Source organism: Ovis aries, chromosome 8 (assembly GCF_016772045.2).
Source record: "Ovis aries strain OAR_USU_Benz2616 breed Rambouillet chromosome 8, ARS-UI_Ramb_v3.0, whole genome shotgun sequence".
Classification (NCBI taxonomy): domain Eukaryota; kingdom Metazoa; phylum Chordata; class Mammalia; order Artiodactyla; family Bovidae; genus Ovis; species Ovis aries.
In genome coordinates, this window is record NC_056061.1 from 83676210 (window position 1) to 83701240 (window position 25031).

At 43.3% G+C, this 25031-nt stretch overlaps 1 long non-coding RNA gene across 1 annotated transcript; it reads right to left on the reverse strand.

The window, feature by feature from the left end:
- Nucleotides 1–426: 426 nt before the first annotated feature.
- LOC132660215 (uncharacterized) lies at nt 427–6820 on the reverse strand. Its single transcript, XR_009601548.1, has 2 exons — nt 6060–6820; nt 427–5338 (listed from the first exon to the last, which is right to left on the reverse strand). It is a non-coding gene; the product is annotated as an uncharacterized LOC132660215 (long non-coding RNA).
- Nucleotides 6821–25031: the final 18211 nt, after the last annotated feature.

Genomic DNA, 25031 nt, shown 5'->3' on the forward strand with positions numbered 1-25031 from the left:
CTATAAACCGCTGTAACAATCTAAAGTGTTTTGCTTCCTAAGAACAAGTTTTTGTGATTTCTCTGCATTCAGAATACATGTACTAACTGTTACTGCCATAAATTTTGTCTTCTATCATCAGAGGAATCCACCTGCCTACAGAGAGGGCAGAACCAACTCATGAATAGCACCAAGATGATGGGCTCCTCACACTAGTCCCAAGGACTCTCCCTGCCGGGCTGTGCTGGACAGGGCATTAGCCCCCCTCCCCCGTGCCCACTTCCCAAGCCCCTTCTGCCCTCACTGACCTCCTCTCTTCCCCTGGTTTCTTCCTCCTCCCCAGGCTGTTTCCTGATATGCAAGAGAGATTCAGCTCGCAAGGAAATCTCATAAACTTTTAACACTTCATGAAACAAAACCTCATAAGTCTCTATGTTAGCAAGTTGATAGAGTCGTATATTTATTCATTTATTTATTAACTGGTTCAGTTAATCAACCAATAAACATAAGAAGATGATTCTGGGACTTCCCTGGTGGTCCAGTGGCTAAGACTCCACACTCCCAGTGCAGGGACCCAGGTTCAATTCCTGGTCAGGGAACTAGATCCCACATGCTACAACTAAAAGATCTCACAAGCCACGACAAAGACCCAGCTCAGCCAGTTCAGTTCAGTTCAGTCGCTCAGTCGTGTCCTACTCTTTGCGACCCCATGAATCGCAGCACGCCAGGCCTCCCTGTCCATCACCATCTCCCGGAGTTCACTCAGACTCACGTCCATCGAGTCTATGATGCCATCCAGCCATCTCATCCTGGGTCGTCCCCTTCTCCTCCTGCCCCCAATCCCTCCCAGCGTCAGAGTCTTTTCCAATGAGTCAACTCTTTGCATGAGGTGTCATCCTTTCTGGAGTTATTTCTCCACTGATCTCCAGTAGTATATTGGGCACCTAATGACCTGGGGAGTTCCTCTTTGGTATCCTATCATTTTGCCTTTTCCTACTGTTCATGGGGTTCTCAAGGCAAGAATACTGAAGTGGCTTGCCATTCCCTTCTCCAGTGGACCACATTCTGTCAGGCCTCTCCACCATGACCCGCCCATCTTGGGTTGCCCCGCAGGCATGGCTTGGTTTCATTGAGTTAGACAAGGCTGTGGTCCTAGTGTGATTAGATTGACTAGTTTTCTGTGAGTATGGTTTCAGTGTGTCTGCCCTCTGATGCCCTCTTGCAACACCTACCAACTTACTTGAGTTTCTCTTACCTTGGGCGTGAGGTATCCCTTCATGGCTGCTCCAGCAAAGCACAACCACTGTTCCTTACCTTGGACGGGGGGTATCTCCTTACTGCCACCATTCCTGACCTTCAACGTGGGATAGCTCCTCTAGGCCCTCCTGTGCCTCCTCAGCCACCACTCCTCGGGTGGCTCCTCCCAGCTGCCGCCCCTGGCCTCAGGCTCCGGGTGGCTCCTCAAGATCACCGCCCCTGGCCTTGGGCTCGAGGTGGCTTCTCCTGGCCGCCCCTGATCTCAGACTCGGGGTGTCTCCCCGCAGCCGCCTGCACTTAGTGAGCCGGCCCGCAGCCAAATACATCAGTAAATATGTTTACAAATAAGATGATTCTGTGTGCAGGATGAACGAGATATAGCTTTTAAGCACAGGACATGGGAGTTGACGGATGTAAAGTGACCTCCACCCAGAGCTGGTGCTTGACCAGGTCTCAGGAGCAAACACGACCTGCTTGAGAGAATTGAAGAGACATCTGTGGGAAGACCAGGGGACTATATGGACAGTGACCACTGGTTTTGGGAAACTGCACCAGAGTCCAGCATGTTGTGTGCACAGTGAGTGCAAGACAGTTGGGGCCCCTCTTTGTCTTTTATTAGAAACTTTGTTTTAGAGTCTACTTTGCAGGATGTGAGTATTGCTACCCCAGCTTTCTCATTTGTATTTGCATAGAATATCTTTTTCCATTCTCTCGCTTTCAGTCAGTGTGTCTTTAGCTCTGAAGTGACTCACTTGTAGACAGCAAATAGATGAGTCTTGTCTTTTTGTCCAATCAGCCACCCTATGTTTTTTGATTGGAGCACATAGTCCATTCACTTTTGAAGTAGTTATTGATAGATAGATACTTATTGCCATTTTATTACTTGTTTTCCAGTTGTTTTTGTAGTTCTTCCCCGTTATTTTCTTCTTTTAGTCTTCTCCCTTGTGATTTATTTCCTTTAGTACTACGTTTGGGTCCTTTCTCCTCAATTTTTGTGAATCTATTGTAGATTTTTTATTTACGGTTACCGTGAAGTTTATATATATTGACCTACACTATATCTAGTTGTTTTAAACTGATAGTCATTTAAGTTCTAACACATTCTAAAAGATCTACATTTTTACTCCCCTCTCTCATAGGTTTTGTGGTTTTGATGTCATATTTTATATCTTCATGTCTATCTTTAAATGCTTATTGTAGTTATTATTGATTTTGCAATGTCTGTGTTTTACTCTTAATACTTACTTGAGTGGTTGATCCACTGCCTTTACTATATATTTGCCTTTACCATTGAGATTTTTCCCCTTGTATATTTTCTTATGTTTTGTTATGTTGCTGTTCGTCACTCGGTCATGACTTTGCAACTCCATGGACTGCAGCACGCCAGGCTTTCCTGTCCTTCACCATCTCCCAGAGTTTGCTCAAACTCATGTCCATTGAGTTAATGCTATCATCCAACTATCTCATCCTCTGTCCTCCCCTTCTCACCTTGCCTTCAATCTTTCCCAGGATCAGGATCTTTTCCAGTGAGTCAGGTCCTCACATCAGATGGCCCAAGTATTGAAGCTTTAGCTTCAGCATCAGTCCTTGCAATGAATATCAGGGTTGATTTCCCTTAGGAATGACTGGTTTGATGTCCTTGCTGTTCAAGGGACTCTCAAGAGTCTTCTCCAGCACCGCAGTTCAAAGGCATCATTTCTTCAGCACTCAGCCTTCTTTATGGTCCAACTCTCACATCCATACACGATTACCATAGCTTTGACCATATGGACTTTTGTTGGCAAAGTATGTTTCTGCTTTTAAAACACTGTCTAGGCTTGTCATCACCCCATTCCAGTACTCTTGCCTGGAAAATCCCATGGATGGAGGAGTCTGGTAGGCTGCAGTCTATGGGGTCGCAAAGAGTCGAACACGACTGAGTGACTTCACTTTCACTTTCATGCATTGGGGAAGGAAATGGCAACCCACTCCAGTGTTCTTGCCTGGAGAATCCCAGGGACAGAGGAGCCTGGTGGGCTGCCGTCTATGGTGTTGCACAGAGTCAGACACAACTGAAGCGACTTAGCAGCAGCAGCAGCAGCTAGGCTTGTCACAACTTTCCTTCCAAGCAGCAGGCGTCTTTTAATTTCATGGCTGCAGTCACGATCTGCAGTGATTTTGGAGCCCAAGAAAATAAAGTCTGTCACTGTTTCCATTGTTTTCCCATCTATTTGCCATGAAGTGATGGGACCAGATGCTGTGATCTTTGTTTTTGAATGCTGAGTGTCAAGCCAGCTTTTTCACTCTCCTTTTTCACTTTCATTAAGAGGTTCTTTAATTCCGCTTCATTTTCTACCATTAGGGTGGTATCATCTGTATATCTGAGGTTATTTATATTTCTCCCCTCAATCTTGATTCCAGCTGTTCTTCATCCAGCTGGGCATTTCTCATGATGTACTCTGCATATAATTTTAAAAAGCAGGGTGACAATATGTAGTACTTCTTTCCCAATTGGGAATCAGTCTGTTGTTCCATGTCTGGTTCTAACTGTTGCTTCTTAACCTGCATACATGTTTCATAGGAGGCAGGTAAGGTGGCCTGGTATTCCCATCCCTTGAAGAATTTTCCACCACTTGTTGTGATCCACACAGTCAAAGGCTTTAGTGTAGTCAGTGAAGCAGGTGTTTTTCTGGAATTCTCTTGCCTTTTCTATGATCCAACAGATGTTGGCAATTTGATCTCTGGTTCCTCTGCCTTTTCTAAATCCAGCTTGTATTTCTGGAAGTTCATGTACTGTTGAAGTCTAGCTTGAAGGATTTTGAGCATTACTTTGCTAGCATGTGAAATGAGCAAAATTGTGCAGTAGTTCGAACGTTCTTTGGCATTGCCCTTTGGGATCGAAATGAAAACTGACCTTTTCCAGTCCTGTTTTCCAAATTTGCTTGCATATTGAGTGCAGCACTTTCACAGCATCATCTTTTAAGATTTGAAATAGTTCTTTTTCACTTAAAGAAAACTCTCTAACATTTTTTGTAAGGTTGGTTTAATGGTGATGAACTCTTTCAGTTTTTGCTTGTCTGGGAAACTCTTTATCTCTCCTTCAATTTTGCATGATAATCTTGCTGGGTAGAGTATCCTAGGTTGTAGGTTTTCCCTTCCAGCATTTTAAATATAGCATGCCACTCCCTCTGGCCTGCAAAGCTTCTGCAGAGAAATCAGTTGATAACCTGATAGGAGTTTCTTGGTATGTGACTCTTTGTCTCTTGCTACCTTCAAATTTTTCTTTTTATCTTTAACTTTTGCCATTTTAATTATGATATGTCTTGGTGTGGGTCTCTTTGAGTTCTTGTTTGATGTGCTTTCTGGACTTAGACATCTGCTTCCTTCTTCAGGTTAAGGGTGTTGTCAGCCATAGTGTGTTAGTCACTCAGTTGTGTCTGACTCTTTGACACCATGGTCTGCAGCCCACCAGGCTCCTCTGTCCATGGGATTCTCCAGGCAAGAATACTAGAGTGAGTTGCCATTCCCTATTCCAGGGGATTCTCCCAACCCAGGGATGAAACCCAGGTCTCCTGCATTGCAGGCAGATTCTTTAACATCTGAGCCACCAAATACATTTTCTGTGTCTCTCCCTCTTTTTTATCCTTTTGGGATCCCCAGTGATGCAGTTAGTACCCTTGATATTGTCTTAGACTCTAGGACTTCTAATAGAGTTTCCTTAAACTATTCTCATTTTTTAAAATTTGCTTTTCTGTTTACTGTTCTGATTGTGTGATTTCCACTAATCTATCTTACAAGTCACTGTGCATTTTTCTGAACCAGCTAATCTGGTCTTAATTCCTTCTAGTGTCGTGTTCATTTCTGTTACTGTCTTCTTCAGCTTTTGTTGGAAACATGGTCTGTTGTTTGAAACACAATCCTCTGTCTTCTCATTTCGTCTATGTTTCTGCAGCCGTCTCTATGAAATTAGACTCAATAGTGGCATATCTTAGTCTTGAAGATGTATCCTTGTGTGAGAGCATCCCTGTGCAGTCTCTGTGTGCCCAGTGGCTTTGATGGGAGGGCTGGAGCTGAAATGAGCACAGGCTCTGTCTTCTCCCTGGGTGCACGGGCAGCTTCCACCCTGGAGGAGGGTACAGGCTGGGGTTGGAGGGGCTTAGAACTGGAGGCAGGTGTGAGGGGGGCCTTCCCTATTGGAGGGTGGGTCCAGGGCCCAAGGAGCTCCAGCAGGGGCCCTGAGGGAGTTGGGCTTCTCCCTGGGGGGCTGAAGTCTCCACCCTGGTTGGGGACCTGGCTGGGGACACTCAGGGGTTGAAACTGCACTTCTGAGTGCACTCCGGGTGTCCAAGCCGACCAGAGGAAAGGCCCGCACTGAGGGGACCCCTCTCTCTCCCCGGTGCGTGTGCCAGTTGGCAATGGCGGTGTCTGCCTCAGCAGAGGGCAGAGGGGCTGGGAGACATGCTGGGGCAGACTGGGCAAGCTGCCTAGAGCACCAGACAGTTTCCAGGCCCCTGCCTCCATGCCGGGCCTGGGAGCAAAGACGTCTGTGCCCATTCTTTAGGAGAAGGCTTTTTGTTTCTCACAGCCCTCTGGGACCTTCCACTGGTTTGCAAACCAAATAAGGGGGCTCAGCTTCCTGGTGTCAGACCCCAGGGCTGGGGCGCCTAACACAGAGCATGAGCCCCTCACTCACTCCTTAAGGAGGACCTCCCTCCCCACCCAGAGCTTGTGATGTCCCCCTCCTCTTCTGGGTCACCCGCTAGAGGTGAGGGTCCTGACTAGACTGGTTCTCCTCCCCTCCTACCAGACTTCACCTGGTTCCCCGTCGTTTGTAGGAGACCCACCTACTGGTCTTCAGGGGGTCCTCAGGAAGAGCTGCTCTATATGTAGCTGTGGTTTTGAGGTGTTCTTGGTGGTGTCGTGAGCTCAGGGTCTTCCTAGTCCTCCCTTTTGATCCTTCTCAAATAACATAACATTGTGAGTTTGTACTTTTGTACTCTATAATATGTCAATCAATTAAATAGTGATATTCACAATAAACATTGTATAACTGCAAATACACACAAACATACAGAGACCACCTACTTACCATAATTTCAACCAGCAGGGGAAAAGATCAGTGTTTGGGGAACGATGCATGTGTGTTCAGTTGCTAAGTTGTGTCTGACTCTTCTGTGACCCACCATGGACTGTAGCCCACCAGGCTCCTCTGTCCATGAAATTCTCCAGGCAAGAATACTGGAATGGGTTGCCATTTCCTTCTCCAGGGGATCTTCCCAACCCAGGGATCAAACCCAAGTCTCCTATACTGGCAGGCAGATTCTTTACCACTGAGCCACCAGAGCAGGTTGTGGAATGATAACAGTTTGCCAAAATTACTTTAACAGTATCTCCCTGTAGCAGTGAAATTCAAATGCTTTGAGGTTAATGTTTAGGATGAGATTTTAAACCATTGTAATAGCTGTTAGGCCCTAATAAAAATAATGAGCAAAACTTGTGATAAACACAGGCATTACACTGAGGATATCACATGGCAAACAGCCCATATGAATAAATATGTCTATTAGCTATGCTGCACTACAGCTAGGCATACATAATACCAAACATCTGGTTGAAAACTAAAAGTAATCAAATAATAATGGGTGTCTCCAAATAGTCATGGATTTGGAATATGAAATAGGATTTCACATGTTAAGGTTTTTATTCCATGGTTTTTCTGTAATACAGCTTTTCTCTTTATCAAAGTCAGAATTAAATTAAAAGCTAAAATTTAACATCCATGTATTCAGCTAATTAAAAGCTAACATATTTTATTTGTAAACCACTAGAATTGCTCTATAAGTAGAACTAGAAAATAAAACACAAAATTGAATTTGAAGTCCCTACGCTTTTGTTAATATGGGCATCTAAATATTGAGGCTGTCATACATTTTCAAGATATAGATTTCATGTTAATTTCAAAATTTGATTTTGCAACATAAATGCATTTCAAATGTTCACAGATGTGAGAGTTCAAAAACTAAAATTTAAGACATACACATTCTCTGGCAGTAGTAAAGTATATATTGTATTTTTTAAGAATTCACAGAACCCTTCAGAAAATGTATGTGTAAAGTCAAGAAAAAAAGTTAATTTGACACTGTAACTGAAGTCTGCCTCGTGACAATCACAAATGACTAAAACCAGATAACTATCCTGTTTATTATAATCTAAAGAAACACCAGTATGTCTTAGATATACTGTCTGATGAATAGTCCAGAATATAACAAAATAATAAACACCATCTCCAAACAAAATTTCAAAATATTTGACATTAATGGAAAATAAAAGACAATAGTCCTGGCATTTGCCCAGGACATGCATTCTCAAATTCTTGTATTTGTTTACTAGAACTAAAGAGTAACTTTCATCTCAGAAATTCCAATGTATATGTTAAAAATCCTGAAAATAACCAGAGGTAAACATTCTGCCTGATTCTCTTCAAATATCTTTGTAAGAGGTTATGTACCCATCAATATTTTAAAACTAGCTTAAACAATTATACTTAAAAAATAAACTTCTCAAACTTCACAGGTAGTCCAGTGGCTAAGACTGAGCTTCCACTAAAGGGAATGCAGTTTTTTAATCCCTGGTCAGAGAAGTTCCACATACTGGGAAGTGTGCCCCAACCCCCACCCCACTCCCACCCCCAAGAAAAAATCTTCTCTTTATCTCTTTTTCCACACACAAACACATACACATGACACACACACCTCCCCGCCCAACACACACAAATAAAGAAAAACACCAAATCAATTTGGGGGTCTAAATAAATAGGCAGTATGCAACTAGTCAGCCTAACGTTCTTAAGCTCTAGTCCTATGATACATTTTTGGATATGCTCAAAATTTTTTTCATTTCAGAAGTAATGTAAAATTTTTAATATAAATGTGCTTTCTGGGCCATTTGGATGCCTGCTTTATGTCTGAGAATGCAAGGATGGCATTGTGTCTATCAATCACATGGTCACCAGCCACCATCACTTTAAGTTTGGTGAGCTTAGCAGAACAATGAATATAGTAAAGTTGCAGGATATAAAATTAACACACAGAAATCCCTTGCATTCCTATACACTAACAATGAGAAAACAGAAAGAGAAATTAAGGAAACAATTTCATTCACCATTGCAATGAAAAGAATAAAATACTTAGGAATATATCTACCTAAAGAAACAAAAGACCTATATATAGAAAACTATAAAACACTGGTGAAAGAAATCAAAGAGGACACAAATAGATGGAGAAAGATACCATGTTCATGGATCAGAAGAATCAATATAGTGAAAATGAGTATACTATCCAAAGCAATCTATAGATTCAATGCAATCCTTATCAAGCTACCAACAGTATTTTTCAGAGAACTAGAACAAATAATTTCACAATTTGTATGGAAATACAAAAAATCTCAAACAGCCAAAGCAATCTTGAAAAAGAAGAATGGAACTGGAGGAATCAACCTGCCTGACTTCAGTCTCTACTACAAAGCCACAGTCATCAAGACAGTATGGTACTGGCACAAAGACAGAAATATAGATCAATGGAACAAAATAGAAAGCCCAAAGATATATCCATGCACCTATGGACACCTTATCTTTGACAAAAGAGGCAAGAATATACAATGGAGAAAAGACAATCTCTTTAACAAGTGGTGCTGAGGAAACTGGTCAACCACTTGTAAAAGAATGAAACTAGAACATTTTCTAACACCATTCACAAAAATAAACTCAAAATGGATTAAAGATCTAAACATAAGGCCAGAAACTATAAAACTCCTACAGAATATAGGAAAAACACTCTCTGACATAAATCACAGCAGGATCCTCTATGACCCAACTCCCAGAATATTGGAAATAAAAACAAAAATAAACAAATTGGACCTAATTAAAATTAAAATCTTCTGCACAACAAAGGAAAATATAAGCAAGGTGAAAAGACAGCCTTCAGAATGGGAGAAAATAATAGCAAATGAAGCAACTGATAAAGAATTAATCTCAAAAATATACAAGCAACTCCTGCAGCTCAATCCCAGAAAAATAAACGACCCAATCAAAAAATGGGCCAAAGAACTAAACAGACATTGCTCCAAAGAAGACATACAGATGGCTAACAAACACATGAAAAGACGCTCAACATCACTCATTATCAGAGAAATACAAATCAAAACCACAGTGAGGTACCATTTCACGCTGGTCAGAATGGCAAAGTCTACAAACAATAAATACTGGAGAGGGTGTGGAGAAAGGGAACCCTCCTACACTGTTGGTGGGAATGCAAACTAGTACAGCCACTACGGAGAACAGTGTGGAGATTCCTTAAAAAACTGGAAATAGAACTGCCATATGACCCAGCAATCCCACTGCTGAGCATACACACTGAGGAAACTAGAATCGAAAGAGACACATGTACCCCAATGTTCATTGCAGCACTGTTTATAATAGCCAGGACATGGAAGCAACCTAGATGTCCATCAGCAGATGAATAGATAAGAAAGCTGTGGTACATATACACAATGGAATATTACTCGGCCATTAAAAAAGAATGCATTTGAATCAGTTCTAATGAGGTGGATGAAACTGGAGCCTATTATACAGAGTGAAGTAAGCCAGAAAGAAAAACACCAATACAGTATACTAATACATATATATGGAATTTAGAAAGAAGGTAATGATAACCCTGTATGCAAGACAGCAAAAGAGACACAGACGTAATGAACAATCTTTTGTATTCTGTGGGAGAGGGCAAGGGAGGGATAATATGGGAGAATGGCATTGAAACATGTATAATATCATATGTGAAACAACAAAAAAAAAAGAAATGGACTTGAGAGATAAAAGAGACATTGTTAAACCAGCAAAGGTAAAAAGCAAATTGCATGGCAAGTGGCAGAAGGAATATATATTTTTGCAATACTGTGAGTAAAGGAGAGTGTTGGGAGAATTGCATTACCTCAGGGAATGGCGTGGAAGTTGTGAAAGGAAACACAGGAGTGGGAAGCAGGCAATGAGATGTTCACACAAGGAGGTGTGACCCAGATTCACTGATGCCGCCCACTGGAATAGCATTAGCCTCATAATTGTGTTTGCAGAAGGAAATGGCAACCCACTCCAGTACTCTTGCCTGAAAAATCCCATGGACAGAGGAGCCTGGTAGGCTATAGTCCATGGGGCAGCAAGGAGTTGGACATGACTGAGTGACTTCACTTTCTTTCTTTCTTTCACAATTGTGTTGATACTAAATGATATATTTATTTGATTTTATAGCTGCATACGATCTGTAAAAAAAAAAAAAAAAGAGCTCTTTATAAATGGTTATATTTGATGGCTCAGACGGTAAAGCATCTGTCTACAATGCGGGAGACCGGGGTTCGATCCCTGGGTCGGGAAGATCCACTGGAGAAGGAAATGGCAATCCACTCCAGTACTATTGCCTGGAAAATCCCATGAACAGAGGAGCCTGGTAGGCTACAGTCCACGGGGTCGCAAAGAATCGAACACAACTGAGCAACCTTCCTTCACCCTTCACCTTCACCTTCATATTAAATATAAAAACTTTAAATGTTAAAAACTTAACTGAGTCTCCTGAATTCTTTCATTAACTCACAGAAAAATGAGTTTTCTTATCAAACCTTACCATTCTTCTGAAATGTCCTCATCTCACATCTACGGCCCTACCACCCTGAATGTGCCCGATATCATCTGAAATGTTTTCATCTGACTTTCCAATAAATTGTCAGAGTGGGAACATTTCCGACAAGTGCTAAATTATGGGCAGAGCTAGGCCCCAAGGTTCACATCGTGCTGGCAGAAAATGCAGTCTTGCAGTGTATTCTTAAATAGATGGATTTTTATCCAACAATATAATTGCCTATGGCTCTCCAAACAGAGGTTTCACAATGTTTGGCTCTGGCATCATAGCAATAGAGAAAATAAAAATTATCATACTGATTTCATGTATTCATTCACTCAACTATTTATTAAGTCTATCTATAGGGCAGTGTCGGGGGTTCTGGGGGCTCTGTGCTAAATGTTAAAGCAGCACCATGGCCTCTGCCTTTGTGGAGCTTATGGTCTAGTGGAGAAAATCATTGGTAACCGAACAATCCTGCAGCCTAGGAAGTAATAACCAACGATGGAATGTGTTCTCAAGTTACCTACCACCGTGAGGATGTTGTACAGGTGACCAAGTCAAGTCTCAACCCAATACTCTATTGTCAAAAGGGGGCCCTGATCGGAAAGTTGATCAGCTTTCTGGCTGTCAACACAAAGAGCACAACCTGAAAAGTCACACTTTCCCTAATCATTCTGCAAACCCACCAGCTATTCAGGGACAGAGTTGACCTGCTACTGCAAATTGAACAGAAGTTTTCTGTTGATCCAGCAGAAGGAAGAGGAGGGAGAGGAAAGAGAAGAAGAAGGGAAAAGAGAGAGAGGAAGAGGAGATGGGAGAGAGGGAGGGAGGGATGAAGAAAGAAAAAAACTGTGAGATGCAGCTGAACAACACCTTCCACGCCCACACCCTCCGTTTGCTCCCATCTCATTCAGAGCAAAAGCCAATGCCCCCTCAGAGGCCACAGGCCTCAGTGAGCTACCCCCTCCCAGCCCCCAACCCCTGCCTTCCAGCCACACAGGTCCCCCTGACCACTGCGCCACCAGGGAAGCCCACTAGTAGTCAGGCACTGTGCTAAATGCAGCCCCTGAATCATTTAATTGGTGCCACACCCTGTCAAGGGTATTCTCACCCTTTGTTACAGATGGGGAAATAGAGTCTTAGAAAGATCAAATAAAGATCAGCAGTCACACAGGTGGCCAAGGGGAATGGCCAGGATTAGGGCAGAATTCAAATCAGGAACGTCTGTTTCTGAAGGTCAGGCTCTCAACCACCGTCCTACACCTGTTCAAGAAACAGAGGTCTGCAAAATGCCAAGTGAATGCAGTGTGGGTAGATGGCACTCCAGTGGTCCACGTAGTCCAAGAATGATTGCCAGAGGATCTAGCAAAATCTAGAGAACAAGTGGATTGCATCAGCTCTACCATAACAACAAGGAGGAGAAAAGCAGATGAGAAGGGCAGCAAGAGAGCAAAACCTATCACTTATGAACAATCTCCATGGGATGTGCCGAGCAGGTATGCTCCAAACAAATTTCTATCGGTATTATTTCTTGGTTTTTATAAATATTGATCGGCAGAGAGTTTGTGGGTTTATTCTTACAACTATCTGAAGTATTGATTATATAGCACAAATTACAGGCAGGCCCATACCGCTTCATGAGCTTCCCAGGTGGTTCAGTGGTAAAGAATCCGCCTGCCAGGCAGGCGATGTGGGTTCCATCCCTGAATCAGGAAGATACCCCCTGGAGAGGAAATGGCAACCCATTCTAGTATTCTTGCCTGGAGAATCCCATGGACAGAGGACACTGGCGGGCTACAGTCTATTGGGTAGGAAAGAGTCAGACGTGACTTAGCAACTAAGCAACAACCTTCACCTTGACAGCTGAGTTAAGGGGAGGGGGCTGCAGAATAAACTACAATGTGCGTGAACAGAAGGCGGTTTGCTCCACAGGGAGGCAGCCCAGGAGGCATGGTCTCCCCAGAGGGTCTAAGCTGGCTTTAGCACACAAATGGACTCTCGAAGGCAGATGTAGGCCAGGGACACCCTCGATTACTCTCACTGGGCAAGTGTTTTTAATGAATCTTACCGAACATTATTTATAGCTATTTTTTTTAACCTCAGTAAAAAGCCAGAAACGTCTTGAAACACTTTAACTTTCAAAAAATTTAAAGCAATTGAGCTACCTAGAGTGGTTAGCAACAAGCCTTTAAAATGAGGTTTAGATTTTCAGAGACTAACATCTGTTCTTTGACAATAATTTGACATCAGTTCAGACAGCTTCTAGATATTGATAATAAAACGATGTTATCCTTCTATGGGATAATGCTTTCTATTCCACCTTCCAGAACTAAGAACATACGCCATCTGGGACTTCCCTGGTGGTCCAGTGGCTAAGACTCAACTCCCGGTGCAGAGGGCCCAAGTTCAATCCTTGGTCAGGGAGCTAGATCCCAAATGTCACAACTAAGACCCAGGGCAGTCAAGCAAACAAATACATTATATATATATATATATATCATCTAAATTGAGGAAAATGTTGGACTAAAGTCTGAGAAGAAATGTCTAAAGGAAATTGCGTGGGACTTCTCTAGTAGTCTAGTGTCTGAGACTCTGCACTCCCAATGTAGGGGGCCTGAGTTCAATCCCTGCTTAAGGAACTAGATCCCACATGTTTCAACTAAAGATCCACATGCCACAATGAAAACTGAAGATCCCACGTACCACAGTTAAGACCTGACACAGCCAAATAAATGGATAAAAACATTTTTTTTAAGTGCTAGTAAAAGTAAAGAGCAGTTGAAGCTGATGGGAGCCTGGCGTGAAGCCCTGTGGTAAGTGTTAAGGGTACAAAATGAATAGAGACCCATCCCCACCATGGATAAACCCCAAGCTCATAGAGAGCAGAAATCGACAAACAAATTGTTACAATATAAACCAGGGAGTACCAGCACACAGAGAGGGGCAGAGCGCAGGGAAGGGACCGATTTGGCCTAAGGTGTCCAAAATAGGCAAATCTCAGAGAACAGTGGATTTTCCCCCAAGAAGAGAAATAGATAGAGGGAAGGAGTGAAATATTTAAGGAAATTAGAATTGAGACACAGAATCTACACAAATCGGATCACCTTCTCGTGGAAAGAAACTCCTCGGCAGGAAGTAGAGGCAGTCAGATCTGAAAAGCCACAGCGTGACTGACACCCCCACTGGGTGGTCCTCAACTGCGGCTGGTAAAAATGTCTGAAAACTGAGTATGGCATCTCAGTAACCGAAATAAATCAGAACACAGAATTTGGGCAGGGGGAGAAGGAAGATAAGGAACACAAAGCCTGAGCTCTGGCCTAAAGGGAACGATTTTTTAGGTGAATAAGAAAGAGAACTGCTAATAGTGATCGAAATTGGCAAAACCGTAGAAATTCATCTCTGGCAAATTTAGAAGCTTCCTGTTTGGAGCTCTTACAAGACTCTGCATGTAGCTAAATACTCTATCCAGATGGATCAGACACACAAAGCAAAGAGATTGCTCTTTACCCCTGTCTCATTTCCGCAGGGTCCTCCATGCAGGGAACTTCTAGCTACACCCATGGCAGTTTCTAAGGCAGGAAACAAGATTACTAACTACAGTGGTGACTCTGAATTGGTCAAAGGGCATTTTTGGGACACCAGTTCAGTTCAGTTCAGTTCAGTCGCTCAGTTGTGTCCGACTCTGTGAAACCCCATGAATCACAGCATGCCAGGCCTCCCTGTCCATCACCAACTCCCGGAGTTCACTCAAATTCACGTCCAGTGAGTCGGTGATGCCATCCAGCCATCTCATCCTCTGTCGTCCCCTTCTCCTCCTGCCCCCAATCCCTCCCAGCGTCAGAGTCCTTTCCAGTGAGTCAACTCTTCGCGTGAGGTGGCCAAAGTACTGGAGTTTCAGCTTTAGCATCATTCCTTCCAAAGAACACCCAGGACTGATCTCCTTTAGAATGGACTGGTTGGACTGGTTGGATCTCCTTGCAAGTGAAACTCAAATTGTATCTGAGGATGACGGGGTAAGAAAGACAACTGTCAATGTTCTGACTTTAAGGCTGTCTAGTGGCTTTGGAAGAGAATACCCTGTTTGCAGGAAACAGACCAAGAACTTGGTGGTGACAGGGCCTCCAATTAGCAACTACCTCTCAGAATATTCTGAAAAATCCAATTGCAACTTTTACGTAAATTTGAGATGGCTTAAAAATAAAAAGAATTTAAATGTTTAAAAATTCACAAAGTAAAAGATGATCTGTTCTCAAATGAGCAAAACTGACAAGCTAATGCACTTCTTTGGCAGGGTAGGGGACCTTCTTTAATACTGTTCCAAACCACCCTTTCAGTAAATCACTTTTTTAGCAGAGAATGCAGGGGAGAAAAGTGTAGCAATACTGCCACCTACTGGTACCTAGGGCAAAGTGATGTGAAAGTCTCAGTCCCTAAGACTACCTGTGACCCCACGGACTTTTCAGGCCAAAATACTGGAGTGGGTAGCCTTTCCCTTCTCCAGGGGATCTTCCCAACCCAGGGATAGAACCCAGGTCTCCTGCATTGCAGGCGGATTCTTTACCAACTAAGCTACAAGGGAAGCCCCGGAGGTTTCCTCCAGTCAATGAAAGAATAAAGCTTTTTATGGGCATTGACTTTAAAGGCTGTTGGAGAGCCAGGCAAACAGGCCCTTTAACCTTGAGACTGGTGTTAGATTAAAATCTGAGACTCAGAGCAGATGGCACATGGCTTTTTGGGTTTCAGATGAGTCCAGGTCAAATGGGGAGTTGAAGAGATACATTTAAGAGGTCCAATAGAGACACAAGGCTTCCCTTGTGGCTCAGACGGTAAAGAATCTGCCTGCAGTGCAGGAGACCTGGGTTTGATCCCTGGGTTGGGAAGGTCCCTTGGAGAAGGAAATGTCAACCCACTCCAGTATTCTTGCCTGGAGAATCCCATGGACAGAAGAGACTGGTAGGCTACAGTCCATGGGGCTGCAAAGAGCCAGACACGACCGAAGCGACTGAACACGCAGGCATAGAGACAAAATTTTCTTTCCTCACCCCACCCCCACCAACTTTGGAGAAGATGCATCCTCTAGGAAAGAGAAGGAATTCCTGGCTCTAGGAATAGGATATCAGGCCAGGCCCCAAGGAAGGAAAAAAAAAAAAGAAAAGAAAAACCGCTAACAAGATCATAGCCAGCTCACAGGGCAGCTTTGTGAGAACTGAACAGATACAGCTTCTCGAAGAACAGAAGGAAGGCTAGATTTCATCCTAGTTTGCACCCTCCTGGCTTGATACCCTAGTAGACACACCTTCTGGTGGGTGAACATTTAACTATCCAAAAGTTATTTGTTAATTTTTCTTTTTAGTTTTTATTTTTTAGTTGAAGAATAATTGCTTTACAGAATTTTGTTGTTTTCTGTCAAACATCAACATGAATCAATGTGAATTTAACTCCATTCCTAAAAAACTAAAATATACTCTGACTGTATGATCCAGCCATTACTCCCCTTGTTATTTACCTAATGAGTTAAAAATCCACAAAGAAAACTGCACGAAGATGTTCATAGCAGCTCTATTTGTAATTGCTGAAATTCAGAGGCATTCAGTTGGTGAAGAAATAAGTAAACTGTGGTATATCCAGACAGGAGTATTATTCAGTGCTAAAAAGATATGAGCTATGAAAAGACATGCTGGAAGCTTAAATGCATTTTACTAAGTGAAAGAAGTTAATCTGAAAAGTCTAAACACTCTTGATTCCAGCTCTGTGACATTCTGGAAAAGGCAAAACCATGGAGACAACTAAAAAAAAAAAAAGTGGTTGCCAGCAATCTGGAAGAAGGGGATAAATAAGTAGAGCAAAGAGGATGTTTAGGGTAGTGATACTATTTTGAATGATTCTGTAGCGGTAAGTTCATGGCATATGTTTGTCCAAACACATAGACCATATAAAACCGAGTGAACCCTAATGTAATCTATGGACTTGTGGTGATGGTTTGTCAATGTAGGTTCATCAATTGCAGTAAGTTCAGTTCAGCTCAGTCACTCTGTCGTGTCCGACTCTTTGCGACCCCATGAACCGCAGCATGCGAGGCCTCCCTGTCCATCACCAACTCCTGGAGTTTACCCAAACCCATGTCCATTGAGTCGGTGATGCCATCCAGCCATCTCATCCTCTGTCGTCCCCTTCTCCTCCTGCCCTCAATCCCTCCCAGCATCAGGGTCTTTTCCAATGAGTCACTCTTCGCATCAGGTGGCCAAAGTACTGGAGTTTCAGATCTTCTGGGGCATGTTAACAGTAAGGGAGGCTGAGGTGGAAAGGCAGGAGGTATATGGGAAATCTTTGTACTTTCAACTTAGTTTTGCTGCTCATCTAAAGCTACTCTTAAAAAAAATCTATTTTTTAAAATTCCGTCTTTATTTCACCAATAACCATAACGATAATTGAATATAACCAAACTAGAAAGAATAAGAGACGACTGAGCATATAGTTGCCCACAACTTTTCAGTGTTACAAATTTGGGACTTCCCTGGGAGTCCAGTGGTTAAGACTGTGCCCTTCCAGTGCAGGGGGCTCGGTTTTATCTCTGGTACGGGAACTAAGGGTCTTCCCTGGTGGCTCAGATGGTAAAGAATCTGCCCGCAATGTGGAAGACCTGGGTTTGATTCCTGAGTTGGAAAGATCCCCTGCAGAAGGAAATGGCAACCCACTCTAGTATTCTTGCCTACAATTCACATAACATTTCACATGCCATGTGGCATGCCAAATAAAAATATATTTTTAAAAAATAATAAAAATTTTTAATAAAATAAAAATAATAAAGATTTACAAATTCATGTGTTTTTAGTTCAGCTTTAATGTGGGTGCGAGGGGGAGCTCCTTGCAAGTATTCAATGGAAACAAAATTGAAATATCGATTTCTTCTATTTCCTAACTTTCTAATCGGGAAATACACAAATCTTATATTCAGTATTAAAAAATATATAGAAAAACAAGTAAAGTTTGTGCTTAGTTTAAAATCTCAAAAAATTGGAAATTCTCCTTAAAATTTTCTCTAAGTGCAAGGAGATCCAACCAGTCCATTCTGAAGGAGATCAGCCCTGGGATTTCTTTGGAAGGAATGATGCTAAAGCTGAAACTCCAGTACTTTGGCCACCTCATGCGAAGAGTTGACTCATTGGAAAAGACCCTGATGCTGGGAGGGATTGGGGGCAGGAGGAGAAGGGGACGACAGAGGGTGAGATGGCTGGATGGCATCACGGATTCGATGGACATGAGTCTGAGTGAACTCTGGGAGTTGGTGATGGACAGGGAGGCCTGGCATGCTGCGATTCATGGGGTTGCGCAGAGTCGGACACGACTGACTGAGCGACTGAACTGAACTGAACTGAACTGAAGTGCAAATGTTCCTTAAACAGAGACCAGGTGTTTGAGTACATGAGAAGGTTTTGTACAGTTGTCTTAATGATGTAAATTTATTTCTTTTCTTTTGTCAGATTTCTTGAATCATTAGGACTTGACCTATTTAAAGTAATTCTATGATTTACACAAAGATCCATAACTCATGTGTAATACCAAGGTACTGGGAAAAAAAATGAGAGACAAGTGCTTAAAGAGATTATGGACTGCTCTTGCCTGGCAAATCCCATGGATGGAGGAGGCTGGTGGGCTGCAGCCCATGGGGTCTCTAGGAGTCAGACACGACTGAGTGACTTCACTTTTACTTTTCACTTTTACGCATTGGAGAAGGAAATGGCAACCCACTCCGGTGTTCTTGCCAGGGACGGAGGAGCCTGGTAGGCTCCCATCTCTGGGGTCGCACAGAGTTGGACACGACTGAAGCAACTTGGAAGCAGCAGCAGCAGCATGAACTGAACTGGGTTCCTTCAGGATTAATAGTGGTCTTTGAGCCAAGTCTTGTCATTCTTCAGTTGCCAAGTGGTGTCTGAGTCTTCTTGACTCTTTTTGACCCCTTTGCAACCCCATAAATTGCAGCACCCCAGGCTTCCCTGTCCTTCACCATCTCCAAGACTTTGCTCAAACTCATGTCCATTGAGTTGATGATGCCATCCAATCATCTTGTCCTCTGTTACCCCCTTCTCCTCCTGCCTTCAATCTTTCCCAGCATCAGGGTCTTTTCCAACAAGCTGGCTCTTTGCATCAGGTGGCCAAAGTATTGGGGCTTCAGTTTTAGCATCAGGCCTTCCAATGAGTAGTCAGGGTTGATTTCCTTTAGGATTGATGGTTTGATCTCCTTGCTGTCTAAGACCCAAGTCTAGAGTATTTTGTTAAGTCAGCCAAACAGAGTGTTAACTTCCTAGTGGAAAATTGATTCCTTGAAGACAGCTACAACACTAAATTACTTGGCTCTGTGTCCCTGCATCATTCCAACCTACTAAATATTCATCAAGGTATTATATTTGAGGGACTTCCCTGGCAGTCCAGCGGTTTAAATGCTTCACTTTCACTGCAAGGGGCTCAGGTTCCATCCCTGGTCAGGGAACTAAGATACTAAGATCCCAGATGTCTTAAAGTGTGGCCAAAAAAAAAAAAAGAGAGAGAGAGAGAGAAATCCCTTGAAAGAACAAAAACTTAACAGAGCTCATCAATCTACTAGAACCTGAGTTCCAAAAAAACTGACAAACTTCTAGCCATACTTATCAAAAAGAATTTTCTAAACAAATAAAAACTAAAAGTTAAAACTAAAGTTAGAAAAATACCAACATAATATCTCCAAATTAAATAAAAGCTGTTAATTAACAGCAACAACAAAAACAAAAAAGATATTGGCATCCCAGTTAGCGCTGGTGGTAAGGAACCCACCTGCCAATGTAGGAGATGTAAGGGACTTGGGTTCGATCCCTGGGTGTGAAGACCTCCTGGAGAAGAGAATGGTAACCCACTCCAGGATTCTTGCCTGGAGAATTCCATGGACATAGGAGCCTGGCCGGGCTACAGTCCATGGGGTTGCAAATGTTCAGACACACTGAAGCAGCTTAGCATGCACTCATGCATGGAAGGACCACAAACTCTGGAACCAATAGGAACCACTGGGAATTTCTAGTCTGGGGGGTTTCAAACTGCATATTGAAAGCCGCCTTAGGACCTGCTGCAGGAACGGGAAGGGTGTTCATTGATCATCAGCTGTAAGCTAGACTCAGGCCCCGAGATTCAGCTATGAAGGGCCTGGAGTACACTTACATGCTAATGGGAAAGCGCAAGTAGCAAACAAGCAAGGGAATAAATCGCCAAGGGAATTGTAGACTGTCCTAGGAAGGAAATACCGAGGTTTACATCGGATGGCCTGGGAGGGCCCAGTGAGGAAGGTAGCCTTGGGAAGAGAAGGTGGCTTCCCAGGGGTTGGGACCAGTAGGGGCAAAGGCACAAAGGGACCGAGAGGGGTCTCGGAAATGCAGAGTTCAGGCGCCCGGAGTCTGAGGGGTGAGGAGGATGTGATGAGACAAAAGCAGGAAAGAAACAGACCATGCAAGACCTCGAAGGTCTTGGGAAAGAATTCTCGGGACTTCGCTGGTGGTCCAGTGGCTAAGACTCTGCACTTCCAACGTAGGGGGCTGGGTTTGATCCCTGGTCAGGGAACTAGATCCTACACACCACAGCTAAAGATTCCTATGGCCACAACTAAGACCCAGGGCAGCCAAATAAGCAAATATATATATATATAAATTTTTTAAAAAAAGAATTCTGGACTTTTTTTCTAAAGGTAAAGAAAGGTCACTGGTGAGTTTTCAACAGAAGAGTGGACACTTCTTGGATTATTCCAGTTGCTACAGAAAAATGAAGTTCTAGAGAGGCAAGATGGAAGCTGCAAACTCAATTATGGGGCTTTGGGGATGAAATACAGGTAAGAGACTACAGGGGTGAGAAAGTTATATTTTGAAAGTAGAAGCGGCAAGAGAGTTGCTGCTAAATTGGATATAAGAGTGAGAGAAAGAAAAGACAAGAGTAACTTGGGCTCTGGGTTCAAGCTATTAGAGGCTACCATTTACTGAGACGGAAAAGACTCAGAAATGAGCAGACTTGGGAGTAGGCATAATCCAGAGTTCCCTTTGGAGCAAATTGGTTGAGTTTTTTTTATTGCAATATAGCTGATTACAACATTGTGTTAGTTTCAGGCATATAGCGAAGTGATTTGGTTATATATATATACACACATATATATACACACGTATGTATATATGTGTTCTTTTTTATTCTATCCCACTATAGTTTATTATAGGATGTTGATATAGTTCCCAGAGCTATCCATAAATCTACATTATTCATCTATTTTATTTACAGTAGTGTGCATCTATAAATCTCAGTTCAATCAGTTCAGTTCAGTCGCTCAGAGTCCGACTCTTTGCGACCCCATGGACTGCAGCATGCCAGGCCTCCCTGTCTATCACCAACTCCCAGAGTTGACTCAAACTCATGTCCATTGAGTCGGTGCTGCTATCCAATCATCTCATCCTCTGTCATCCCCTTCTCCTCCCACCTTCAGTCTTTCCCAGCATCAGGGTCTTTTCCAATGAGTCAGTTCACCGCCCCCCTCAACTACCCCGTTGTTTTCCATAAGTTTGTTTTCTATGCCTGTGAGTCTCTTTCTGTTTTACAAATAAATTCATTTGTACTATTTTTTAGATTACACACATAAAGGGACACGACTGCGTGACTAAGCACGCAAGCACACACAAATGACATCATAGAATATTTATCTTTCTCTGACTTACTTCACTTAATATGATAATCTCTAGGTCCATCCATATTGCTGCAAATAGCATTACTTCATTCAAAAAAAGAATGGCTGAGTCATATTCCATTGTATATACATATATATACATCTTCTTCATCCATTCATCTGTCAGTGAATATCTAGGCTGCTTCCATGTCCTGGCTGTTACAAATAGTGCTGCAATGGGACACAGGTTCAACCTCTGGTCCAGGAAAATCCCACATGCCTTAGAGCATCTAAGCCCAAGAGCTACAACTATTGAGTCTGTGCTCTAGAGCCTGGAAGCCACAACTACCGAAACCTGTGCACCTAGAGCCTCTGCTCTGCAATGAGAAGCCTCTGCAATGAGGAACCTATGCACCACCACCAGAGTAGCCCCCACTCGCCACAACTAGAGAAAAGCTCATGAGGCAACGAAGACCCAGCACAGCCAAAAACCAAATAAACAAACAAAGCGTTTGATTGTTAAAAATAAAACCCCTCCCAGGGAGCAGAATGGAGGTCTCATCACAGGACTTCTCTCACCGTTCCCCGGGCCAGCGAGCGCTGAGCATCTCTTCTCTGGGAACAGGACTGTTTATCTCAGCAGACACCTTGATATTTTGGTTCACAGGTCACCCAACCACACAGGGCCACAATTAAATCTAATGGAAAGGACTGTGCCTTATTTGGGGTTTAACTTGGGCTGTCTCTCTTGGAGAATGGGTAAGTGTTCCCAGGAGGAGAATGAAACAGACGCTGTGTCCAGGAAGGCACACCATGCCGAGCCTAGAGTCCTGCTCAGTACTGTCCTGTCCTGAGCATACACGCTTTGCTTCCCAGCAGCACCCCTGGCTTGGTGTTGCTGCATGGCTAACTTCTAGCCAGCAACGTGGGAGCAGAGTGACGTGTGCCAGGCCGTAAAGCTTCCCGTGAGCAGCTCTCCACGCCTTCTCCCAGGCTGCCAGCTTGCTCCTCACGTGCACAGGAAGCATGGAAGCCATGCAGTCAAAGTGGCAGGGCCTCAGGAGAAGCCTGTACGTGAATTACTAGTAAGAGAGCAGACCATCAACCAGATCAAATGCTTGGAGCTTAACAGGAGAGAGAAACAACGTCTAGAATTTATTCATTCAGAGGCTCTCAGTATAGCAACTAGCAATGTACCTCAAAAATACAGTAATGGAGCAAAGACACACCCAGGCAGCCTGGCTCCACACCTGTTATGCCACTCCCTACAAACATGAGGTGTTATCTTGAACCACGACTTTTGACATGCTGATGAGGGCTAGAAGCTAAAGACTCAGTTGGTTTTCTTCCTCCTGGTTTCCTCCTTGAGCCCCAGTGAAAGATGGAAGACAGTACTACCAGCAAATATGCGATTGGTTGGAGAATAGTTGTTTAAAGGATATAAACTGAATAGCTTTTGTAAATGACAGGACCATCTGGCATCATCAGTATGCATTTGGTTACAATGATTTTAGTTAATCCACAAATAAATCCATAAAATGCTAGAGTTGGCATTTAAGATCATCTTTCCAAATCCATTGTACATGAAAGGGAAAGGACCAGAATCAGGCACACTGACCAGTATCACACAGGTGCTGAAAGCATCAGGACCGGGGCCCAGGCCTCCCAGTACCACCCATTGCTCTTTTGAGTCATGTGCAAAGGCCCTGTGGTCACACTCTGTGGGGCTGCTTTGTGGGCTTCAGTAACTTCTGAGCCTGGAGGATACATGTATTTATAATATAATGTTGCTGTTGTTCAGTCAGTGTCACGTCCGACTCTGTGACCCCATGGCCTGCAGCACACCAGGCCTCCCTGTCCCTGACTATCTCCCAAAGTTTGTCCAAGTTCCTGTCCACTGAGTTGGTGATGCCATCCAACCATCTCATCCTCTGCCACCCTCTTCTCCTCCTGCCCTCAATCTTTCCCAGCATCAGCACATTAGTTGCTTGTTGTATCTGACTCTTTGTGACCCCCTGGACTGTAGCCCACCAGGCTCTTCTGTCCATGGAATTCTCCAGGCAAGAATACTGGAGTGGGCTGCCATTCCCTTCTCCAGGGGATCTTTCTGACACAGGGTCTTTTCCACTGAGTCAGTTCTTCACATCAAGTGGCCAAAGTGGTCAAAGTGGGAGCTTCAGCTTCAGCATCCATCCTTCCAATGAGTATTTGCAGTTGATTTCCATGATGGTCTATCAAATCACATCATTTAATAAAAAATGTTAATGTGGGCCCAGAATTATGAGCTCCATACCAAAGGCACACAAATGATCAGGGACTTTCTGCCCTGGGCCTTCCTGGAGCTCATGTTTTCACGGGAGCAGAGGAAGCATGACACAACAGCCACACTGCGCTTGGAGGCACGGGGTGCAGCCACGGGACACTCGGGACAATCGTGAGCAGACAGAAAAGACGAGGCATTTGTTCTTTCCCTTTCAAACTAAAGTTAAGATGCCTTATTTTTTCCAAGTGTCTTCCAGAAGCTGCTCAAGAGAAGAGTTCATTACCAACACAAGCACACGTGGAACAGCTGACACGTGGCTTCCCCAAACATGGGCAAAGCTCACTTTGCTTCCCGACAATATACAGCTGACCCGTGTTTGAACTGCACAGGTCCAATGACACGCAGATCTTTTTCAATAAACACATAAAGTACAAGATCCGAGGTTGGTCAGAGGCCAACTCTATATGTGGATTTTTGACTGTGTGAAGTGTCTGTGCTCCTAAGGTCCCAAGTTGCTCAAGAGTCAGGTGGACTAACAGTCTGGGGAGAGCTTCACTAATCTCTTACTTTCCAACACCCAAGTGAATAAAGTATAATCACTCAAGATGTGATATGATGTTAGTTGCTCAGTCATGTCCGACTCTGCGACCCCATGGACTGCAGCCTGCCAGGCTCCTCTGTCCTTGTGATAAAAATCTTTTTTCCTAGAGTTAAGACAAGATTCTGTGTTTGGGTAATGTTCTAAGATGTTATGATTGGGACCTCCCTGGTGTCCAGGGGTTAAGACCACACTCCCAATGCAAGAGGCACAGGTTCAATCTCTGGTCAGGAAACAGATCCCACATGCCGCACAGCACGACCAAAAAGAAGATGTTTTAACGTTATAATTTATCATATAAAATGCTCTATAACTGGAGATAGACTTTATATGTCTTCAGGGTTTTCAGAGTAAAATTTCAACTACCTATCATTTATTATTCCTTTCCTACCGTAAAAATGATACACCATTGTAGGATTATAAATATTTTGGCACACATATTTAATGAAGACCTCTTTTGATGGCGAACAGATTCTTTTATTGGCAATCAAAAAACTTCACACTTACAATATGAAAATAAATGCTCCTTTAATGAATAATTAAATGAAAACTTTCCAGGACCTTACAGGATTCTTAGTAGGTACCACATATACCTTAGAACACAGAATGTTAGCTTGATGGGACTGT